We start from the raw sequence: 9,838 nt of genomic DNA, 5'->3' as shown, positions 1-9,838 counted from the left end.
AAGGATATTTTTTCACATCTATCTATAATCTTTGTAAATTTGACCACAAGGATGATGAGAAAAGAAACTGCATCCTTTACGTCAGTATCTGGCACATAATAAATATATAATAAAAATGTGCTGAAAACCAAGATAGGTCAATTGTGATGAGAACCACGTATATGCATATCATATTAAAATTTAAAAACTACACTCCATAGCATAACTGAATTATTTTAATCTATTAAATAGTTGGCTTTTTTTTTTTTTTTTTAACAAATGGAGGAATATGGTGATCAGTATAATTCCTCTCCTAAGGTATTTCCACTCATTTCAAGCATATTCTATAATTATATATTTTCTTAATTTATTTTCCCTGGTTTTCTCATTTAGTTTTCCCCCACAAATTCAGTTTCTGAAAAGAGCATCAAACACATACATTCACTAGTTCACCTTTTAGCAGAGACATAACACAAAAAATTGTAGAAGTCAGGTACCACCGCTGACAGACATTAAAGTGCAAATGAGTAGATACATGAACGGTGTAGTAACCAGTATGGAAAATAATCAAAACATGTTTTGTTTTATAACATCATATAATATCATGAATTATAAATGAGTTAGTTAAAACATGAGACTACATGTTAGTCCTTATAACTTATCTGGTCATAATGCCACACAGATATTCTATTAGCAACTATGGACTTTTTTTAGTTTTTAAAGAATCTTTTAAAAGAATCAAATCCTATTTTCCTATGCCCTTGAATTAAAATTTTCTGTTTTATGATATCTTGACTATAAACAATTTAACTATACTTTGTTTATATTAATCAGAATTTAAAATTCTTCATTAAATAGAATAGTTAGCCCCTTGGAAATTCAAGTTTATAAAATGAATTGGAACAAAAAAATTATAGTGACCAAATAACTTGTTTTCCAAACTGAACATTTGTGTGAGTAAAAATGAGCACTATTAATGATTTATAAGATATAATCAGGACAGTCTAAGAAATATGATCACCCTATAAAAAGTATTACTCTTTTCAAAATAAGTTGGAAATATTACTTACAGGTTGAAGTTTTTTTTCTTTAAATAGTATAATTTAGAAAATACTGATTTATAGGAAACATCATTTTAGTTGTTCAAGGACAAAAGGATCTCAGGAGTGATCTATATTAAACCTATAAACTAATTCATTATGTGAAAAAAATGAATATACTGAAAATTTACATCTTAGTATAATGCAGAAATTAATCAACAGCATATCTTTAAATCTGTACAATATTTCTATTAAGGTTAAAAGATTATTTATGAGAAAAGCTACTAGTATAGATATTATATGTTCATTTGATCTAGTCAGAATACAAAAAAAAAGTTCTTGAAATGAGTCACAGTTATAAGAATATAGAAGTTTAGCAGACATTATACTCAATATCTTAAATATGAACATTAGCCTAAAAGTCATATATTAATTACTACTTAGGGTTCCTGTATGCTGCCTTTATTTAAAATACACCTATTTTAGTAGCTGTCTGAATAACATATTTTTCATGTTTTATTAAATTTACCTTTATGACCTCTCTGTTTATTCAAGAATGCAAATTTAAATAGGATAAGTATAAGGGTTGGGGTGGAGGGTCAGATGAATTAGAATGGGGAGGGAAGAATTCCTCCATTTCAGAAGCTAATTTTCCCAGTGTAAAGTACTGCCAGTCGAACTAGCAAGAACAAAATATTAATATTATTACTAAAGTTATAGCCATGTTCATTCTGTTTCAAGGCTTTTAAGAGGTGAGTTTGAATATTGAATAATCATTATCGTATTGGGGTTGTAGGGGTTAGTATTGGACAAGTATATACACACATACAAACACACACACACACACTATATTTATACATATATATATATTTTTAAATCTACATCATTATAGAGCCAGCGTCAATGACAATGTTAACTATTATGGCTATGCATTTGTTGAAGCATTTCAGGCTTTAGAGAATGGGTCAAATACACTGAATCTCTATGCTTTCTGAGGTATTCTCTGTATGTTTTGGAATTATCAAAGCATATTTGGAAAATTTCTGCTTCTTCTTTTCATTTCATAGGTGCATTTTCCCCTAGCTATTCATCAGCATTTGTAGAGAATTGGTCACTTGATGTGGGTGGAAGATTTTCTTTTCAATCAAATCAAAAGTAATAGGAAAGAGACTGCTAGTATTCCTTTTTTTGCCTCTATTTATTCATTCACTGCATTTATTCTTCATAGTGAGTCATAGAAATGTCAATTTAAGACAATTTATCTTACTGTCTAAACCACAGACAAAAAAAATCACCCAATCGAAAAGAGATATTCAAATACCTTTCTTATAATCTAGCATACATACATATGTATATGTTTAGTACACACACACACACACACACACACACACATAATTTTTAATGAAAGTCCCATGATGCATATTTTTTCTTATATTGTGGAATCTTGTTATTGCATTTGATAATTTCTAAATTACCATATTAAACTATGGAACACTTAAAAATTCCAATTAATGACTTAAGAAAAATAACTGTAAATATGTATGTTGCAAAAAAATTATAAAAATATCAGTACTAATAGCCTATTTAGACTTAATAATATGTTAAGAGCCTGATGAAAAATCATTTTGTATAGTATGACAAAATTGAAATGACAATTGAATAATCTGAATATTCACATTCCTACACTTTCACAGCAGGAAGTAAAATGCCCTCTTGTACACTTTATGACAATATAAACCACAGACGCCGAAGCAACAAATAAAGTTTGTGACGTGATCTAATCTATTTCTGCAACCGAAACACAGAACAGCCTTCACACAGACTGAGACTCTTCACTATAGAGCAATGCTTCAGAGGCTGCGATCAGCATCCTACTCCAGGGCTCATCCAAATGTTTAATGAGCCTCAGTCAGGACACTTCTTTACATTTAAGGTGAATCTAATGTACAAGAGTTTAAGCACATCACCCCTTGGAGAGGCCAGAAACATCCGCTCTCTGTTCCATGTGTAAAAAGCAGATCATCAACTGAGAGTTTGAAAGCAACCCTCCATTAGAGATGAATCCACTGAATAATCAGTTCTTTTTACTTTCCCATGTCCTATTCTTGAACCATTTTTGAGGATTCTCTTTAAAAATCTCTCTAAAGTTTCCTTTTTTCTGTTTAACTCTAGAGTCCAGAAATGAATAAAGTAGTATTAACTATTAAAAGTAGGTCACTGCTTGATTTGTCTTTTATATTCTCACTTGAATACCTTTACGTTTGCTTTTATTTTTTAAATTATAGCTGTGAATTATTCATGTTGTAAATGTTTTCTTCCTCGCAAAAAACGATTTTAAATTTAAAATATAAACTTATTACGTTATGAATTATAAAAAGACCAAAAGCCTTCTGCTAATATATATTGACTTTCTGTCCAATACTAATAGTTTAGTGTAGCATAGACATGAGTTCTTATATTTATTTCATAATGTTCACACCATCCTCATGCTAGTTTTTTTCCCTTTCATCAAACAGTATGCTTGTTTATTCTAGTTTGACACAGTTTAAGGATTATAGAATATATCTAGAAAAAAACGAGTTCATTCGGAGGAAGCGTTCCCATATGTAAACTTAATTAGTCTTTTATATAAAAAAAATTGTGAAATAAATAACTCGAACAATTCTTTCATTTAAGAAATATCTATTAAAGCCAAGTGTTTATTTTTAGTTCAGTTTGCAATGCTTGCAACATAATTTGCAATTAATAAGTGTTTATTAAATTAAAAGATAAAAGCATGGGTATTTTAAGAGATAAGAAATTGGCAAGTGTGAAATGCTCATCAATGAATGAGTAAAATGAATCAACTCTAAGAGAGAAGACAATAAGCATTTTGAGCATAATATTCTCTATATAGACATTCTAGCTCTAGCAGCCCTGGCTCCCTGAATAGTCACCGTCTATCCTAAGAATTTAATGTTATCAACACTGCTATATTTTTGTAATGATAGACACTGCATATCAATTTGAAGCCATGGGTTAATAATTAAACGGGCCTCATTTTCTCATGAAGAATGGTGTATTCAAGGAAGGAATTTATTTTATAAGCTGGAAGTTACCCTGGAGATCGAGCAGAGTTGATGCCTTGTGCAAAGCCCTGAATTTACTACTAGTGAAAATTTTAGAATTTAGTATTGGTTAGAGTTTATTTTTAAACCAAGTCTTGTTGTTAAGTTAAAGATCTAGACTTGAAAATGGGAGCTTCTATTTGTCCACAGCATGGCAATATACCATTACTTTCACATAGTTTCCTACGAGGAAGTGAGTCCCCTGAAATACCATGAGTTCCTTCCAGAGAGAGGATCCTCAAATTTCTATGTACTTGCATATGTTTATGTGTATGTATAATTTAAATCTTCTTCTTCACAAAGACAATTGTACATGTACAGCTGGTTCACAAGGAAATACCTACTCTGTGAGTTACTGAGACCAGATCAACTACCACTAATATTTTTAACAAGATAATTACAATAACTCAATTTTGTTAGGTTTAAAATTTTTAACTCTAATTAATTATATTGAGTGCTTTAAACTATACAACAAAAAACAGTGATAGTTTATCGACTCCTTTAATTAGACAATATACTTTGATTATTATCATCATCTGAACTGATTTGAGCAAGATATCAAAAAAAACCCACATTAACCTTGTATAATGTTTGCACCTAGACACACGAATTGCCAATATTGTAAATATCTCTTTTAAACACTAAAAACAGTAAACTCTTAATTGCAAAAAAAAAAAAAAAAATTGCTACGACATTACTCTTGCATAGAATGTTATAGACTGAAAGATTCTATTCTAAACTTTTCTAAAACTGTCAAAAATTATGCCTTGGATGCTTACCAAATTTCCACTAAGTGGGCGATGGGGGGAATAATGGGACAGGGCCTGACCCAGAAGACTTTGGCCACTAGGCCAGGCTCTCCTTGATAAACAAACTCCCTTGCTTCATTGGTATCTTAAAATCTAGTCTGGAGACTGAATTAATTTTAAAATGCTTCGATCTTGCATCGGCGTATATTTAGGAAGTGGAACTCACATAACAGATATTACTCTCCATGTTTATAATATCATTGAAAAAGTTTCTAAAATCTTTTATTGTAGTCCACTCAATACAGAAACTGTGATTTGTTCTAGAACTATTGGAAAATCACATTCTTTACCTTGACAAAGAAGTATCCTCAAAATTTCCTTTGAAGACAATCCACTCAATTATATCTTCCTTTAATAATGACAAAAAATTCTTTAAGTTAGGTAAATATCATTATTTTGTGTATTTAAATTTTAACAAGATATCTGTATTCCTTTAAAGAATAAATAGTTCTTTTGTTTTTTTTCCTTTGATAGTTATGGAGCTGATAGTATAAAATGACATTTAGATACTTGCATTTTAAGTAGTTTCTTTCAAAACAACATTACAGGAGATGAAATTAGTAACTTTCCTATAAGGTTGAAATTAGCATTAATTTTCAAAGCAGAAGGTGTGAAGATGCTTGAATGGGATTGATTATACCTCTAAGTATAGGGATATTGACCCTGTGTAGATCTATTTGCAATAAACAACATTATTGTATCACAATATTAGATCAAGTACCAGTGACATGCACAATTTCATCTTTTATATGAAAATCAAGCATAAACTCTAACAATGAAAGGTGGAATAATCTCAGGAATAAATATATAACACTTTCATTTCAAAAATACATAGCCGTGTATCCAATTTATTCATAAGGAATAGCCTACTGAACATGGGTAACAATTCAAACTAATTTAACTAAACCCTTAGATAATTAAGCCATGAAAATAAGTGGAAAATCATCTCAGCTGGTAAATAAAATACATAAAGCACAATTTACACAAGTTTGTTTTCAAAAAAGAGACACACAACACACATGACTAAGAAACTGTGTGTAAAAGCGTGGCCATTTATTCAATATACTTGATGATTTTATTTCCCCTGGCATAACTCAGTTGCTTCTGTAACAAATAGCAGATTAAAAAAAGGAATTGCAGCCTCAGAGGAGGTCTGAAATGCTAACACACTGAGAAGTAAAAGCTGACCACTGTTTTTCTGTGTCTAAAAAAACACTCCCACACTAAAGTTAGGAATCTAAAGTTAGGGATTGCCAGATAAAATTCAGGATGCCCACTTACATTGGATTTTCAGGTAAACAATGAATTTTTTTTTTTTTTTTTTTTTAGTATACAAACGTTTCATGCAATATTTGGGTGTCATATATCATACATGTAAAAGTGGCAAGCCTGTCCCTAAGGTAACTGTTCACGACACTTCAGATGACATTGCTTACCACTGAGGCAAATGTTACACTGTGTTTTCTAGAAAAATGTCACATTTTCTAACTATTTCATGGAATAAATTGTATACATATTTCCATCGAAAAGTTATTTAAAATTAAGATGTCAGAATTCAAAAGGAGATAAATAAAATTCAGTTATTTAAAATGTAAACTTATATTCAATGACTAATTGCTTATCGTACATGAATAAAATCTTAAATTGTTATTTAATTTATTTTAAAATTTTTAAGCATTTTGAGTGAAATCTTAAATTTGTGAGATAAATATAACATACTAGATAAAATGTTCTTTCCTCTTTGCATAATAAACATAATATTAAATTATTTGTTCTAAAATCTAAGCTTAGGTATACATTTTAATTTTAATTTTATCCTAGAAATCATTAATCCACCTCCCCCTCGCCCTTTCAATTTAATCTATCATCAGGTAATTAGAGATTTAAAGACAGATAGGGAGTGAATCAAATTTACCTTTAAAAACCATCACAAAAATGCTAAATAGTTGAAATATTACATTATGCTCATTAAGGTTTAAAATAATTTTAGTTATGTTCTAATTAACGATAAGGTATATATAAAAATATATAAAATAGTTGTATTTCAAAGCTTTAAACTTTGTGTTTAATTGGGGTTCATCTTAAGTACTATCTACACATATTTAGCCACATGATAAACTAAATGAAAGTAGAAGTCATGTTATACGTTAATTATCTATTAAAAGTATCACAAATAATCTAGGAAAAAGCCCAAATTTTAAGTAATCAACTTTCGTTGGGGCTAGTAAGAGGTTCTAGTAAACAGTATTGGTGATGTATTTTTATATATAAAATATCTATATCACTAAAATATGACAAATGTACAAACCCACCTACATACCTCATAATAAAGTTCGAACCAAAAAAATCAAAATCTTCTATTGTTATTTTAAGAAAAATCAGCTGATTCTCATTAGCCACCACAATGCCATAAAAAAAAATCATACAATATAGAAGAAAAAAATAATAATTTATGTGATAATAATGAGTAAAAATACCCAAAGCCTAAAAACTGTTACATGAAAATGCCAGAAACCTAAAGGAAAGTCAGATAAATTGCATCTAGCCATAGTCACCCTGTACCCACAACTACCTCCTGCCCCCAGTCAGCACCTACAATGGATTCTCCTCTATGTTCATGTTTAAGATTAACTTATATTTACTTACTGTTTACATATATATTTGTAAATTATATGTGAAATTAGCAGTTGGTGATGGTGAAACATGAGGTTTAAGGAGTTGTCAGAGAAAGTGGTAAGAAAAAATTAGAAACTAATTTAGTTAAGGTCAGAATAAGAAGAACATTACAATCACGGAAAGTTGAAAGATAAAATCCAGGGGAGAACATATTGAGAGTAGAATAGTTAGGTTTTGGGGGGTTGTTTGTTTTTTGTTTTGGGATTTAGAGATTATTAAAAGTGCACTAATTTATACAAATTGGGAAGATGCCTAGATTACTAAAGAGAAAAGAAAAACATACTTGCTTCCTTGGTTTTGGAATGTTTCATTTATGAATTCGCTGTCACAGTTTATAAACATTTATGGAGTTTAATTTGCTCTAGACAAAGGTCTGGGACTTGGAACTCTAAAATAAATACACACGGATTCTTCTGTAAAAGAGTTAACAGTTCAAGGGGCTAACGATTGTTCTACAAGATATTTTAAAATAGCAAGCATGTGTAAAAGATATATAAGTTACAAGAAGAAGGTGTATATCTCTTTATCCGGGAAGGATTCTCATTAAAGATAAAAGGAGTTGAATCTTGATTGATGAGAAAGAGATGGCCAGTAGGACGTGGTGAGGAGTGTTTTTGTAAAAGAGAGAGCATTCCAGTGGGAGACTAGAATGTGTCAAAGTATGGGGTCCTGGGAAAATGTTCTTTCTAGAAGATGACAATCATCAAATGACATCAAGCAAAAAATGCAGGTGGAGATCAACTATTTTTTTTAAAAAAGTTTAAAGCTAGTGAATATGTGAAAATTATTGTGGCTGCAGCAGAGAGTCTATCACAAATGTTAAAGGGGACAATACTGAAGTTAAATGTCTATACATATAAACAAATATTCTAATTATCTGAGTATAGAAGCAGATAGAAAAGTAGAGGGACCTCCATTAATTTTGGCGAGCTGGGAAGAAAGGCCTGGATTTGGGGAACACCGAAGAACGTGCACATTGTGTCTTCTCACAGAACCCAGCAGAACCGTTACACATCTGGAAACGGTTTGCATGTCGTCCCCCTAAATCTTCCAGATGTAATACAGCATTTTGCCATCAAAATGACTGTCTGGGTGTTTTGTGGCTGATAACTCAAGTCTAAGGATAGTTGTGACAGAAAAAAATGTGGTGAAATGAGCTGCTCAGAGAAGTGATTCTATATCACGGTCTCAAGGCTCAGGAAGTGTCAGTAGCAATAAAAGTTAAGGACCTATAGAAAGGCATGGGGCAGTTTTCCTACAAATCGTAACAAAGACTAATATTAAATTCGCTTTATAACTGTGAAACTGAATCTTTAAAAAAAAATATTCAATGCCCAATTACATCTGATCTCAGAAGCTAAGCAGGGTTGGACCTGGTTAGTACTTGGATGGGAGGCCACATATATATATATTGCTTTCAGGGTTATTCCTTCACAGGGAGACATGCATAAGTAAATCTCATAGGAACACTTGCTATGAAACTCACAAAACACTGAAAACACAGAGAAAACTGTAATTACGGCATTTAAAATAACATTTTAAGTAATTAAAGGTCACATACATTTGATCGTTTTTTCTATCTCCGAATAACCCCTCAATATCTATCTATATCTCTGTCTGTCTGTCTCACTATCTCTCTACCTATCTATCAATACATTTCATAGTATTTTCAGTGATCTTTTCTAATGTCTACTTTTTACTTCTGAAATTCTTCAAATGAGAATACACTTGTTTTTCACATTGTCTTACAATTAATTTGTATAGATAGTATAAAAAATTCCATACTTTTGATATATATATATATATATATATGACATAATTTACCTTATTTTTCCATTCTACTGAAATGCTCTCTAAAGGGTGTTCCTAGTTGGTTATCAGTGTTCCAATCAAAACTGACTCCCTCCCAGAACATGAACTTTATTTTATTAATATCGTCATGATTATTGTTAGTGCTAGTAGCAGTACTAGTACTTTTGAATTGTGATCTTCTCCCAAACATCCCATCTCAAGACTTGAGAACCATTTCTTGACAGCTGCTGCCTTTACCTTTTGCTGCCACGTTTAGAACTCCAACACTATAGATTTGTTTTTCTAAATGTCTCTAATAGAAACGCTTTCACTTTTATTCTCCACCAGGCTTTTATGGCTGCAAAACTTGACAACTGAAATAACACTCTGCTAGTAAAACAAAAACAAAAATACAAGCCCACACAACTCATCCTTC

At 30.9% G+C, this 9,838-nt stretch overlaps 1 protein-coding gene across 1 annotated transcript in view; it reads right to left on the bottom strand.

The window, feature by feature from the left end:
- PCDH10 (protocadherin 10) overlaps positions 1-9,838 on the bottom strand; it is a 47,403-nt gene that overhangs the window by 8,849 nt on the left and 28,716 nt on the right. The gene's annotated exons all lie outside the window — the stretch shown is intronic.

This window comes from Rousettus aegyptiacus, unplaced genomic scaffold, assembly GCF_014176215.1.
Source record: "Rousettus aegyptiacus isolate mRouAeg1 unplaced genomic scaffold, mRouAeg1.p scaffold_m13_p_16, whole genome shotgun sequence".
Lineage (NCBI taxonomy): Eukaryota > Metazoa > Chordata > Mammalia > Chiroptera > Pteropodidae > Rousettus > Rousettus aegyptiacus.
This window is presented reverse-complemented; position numbering and strand designations above follow the sequence as displayed.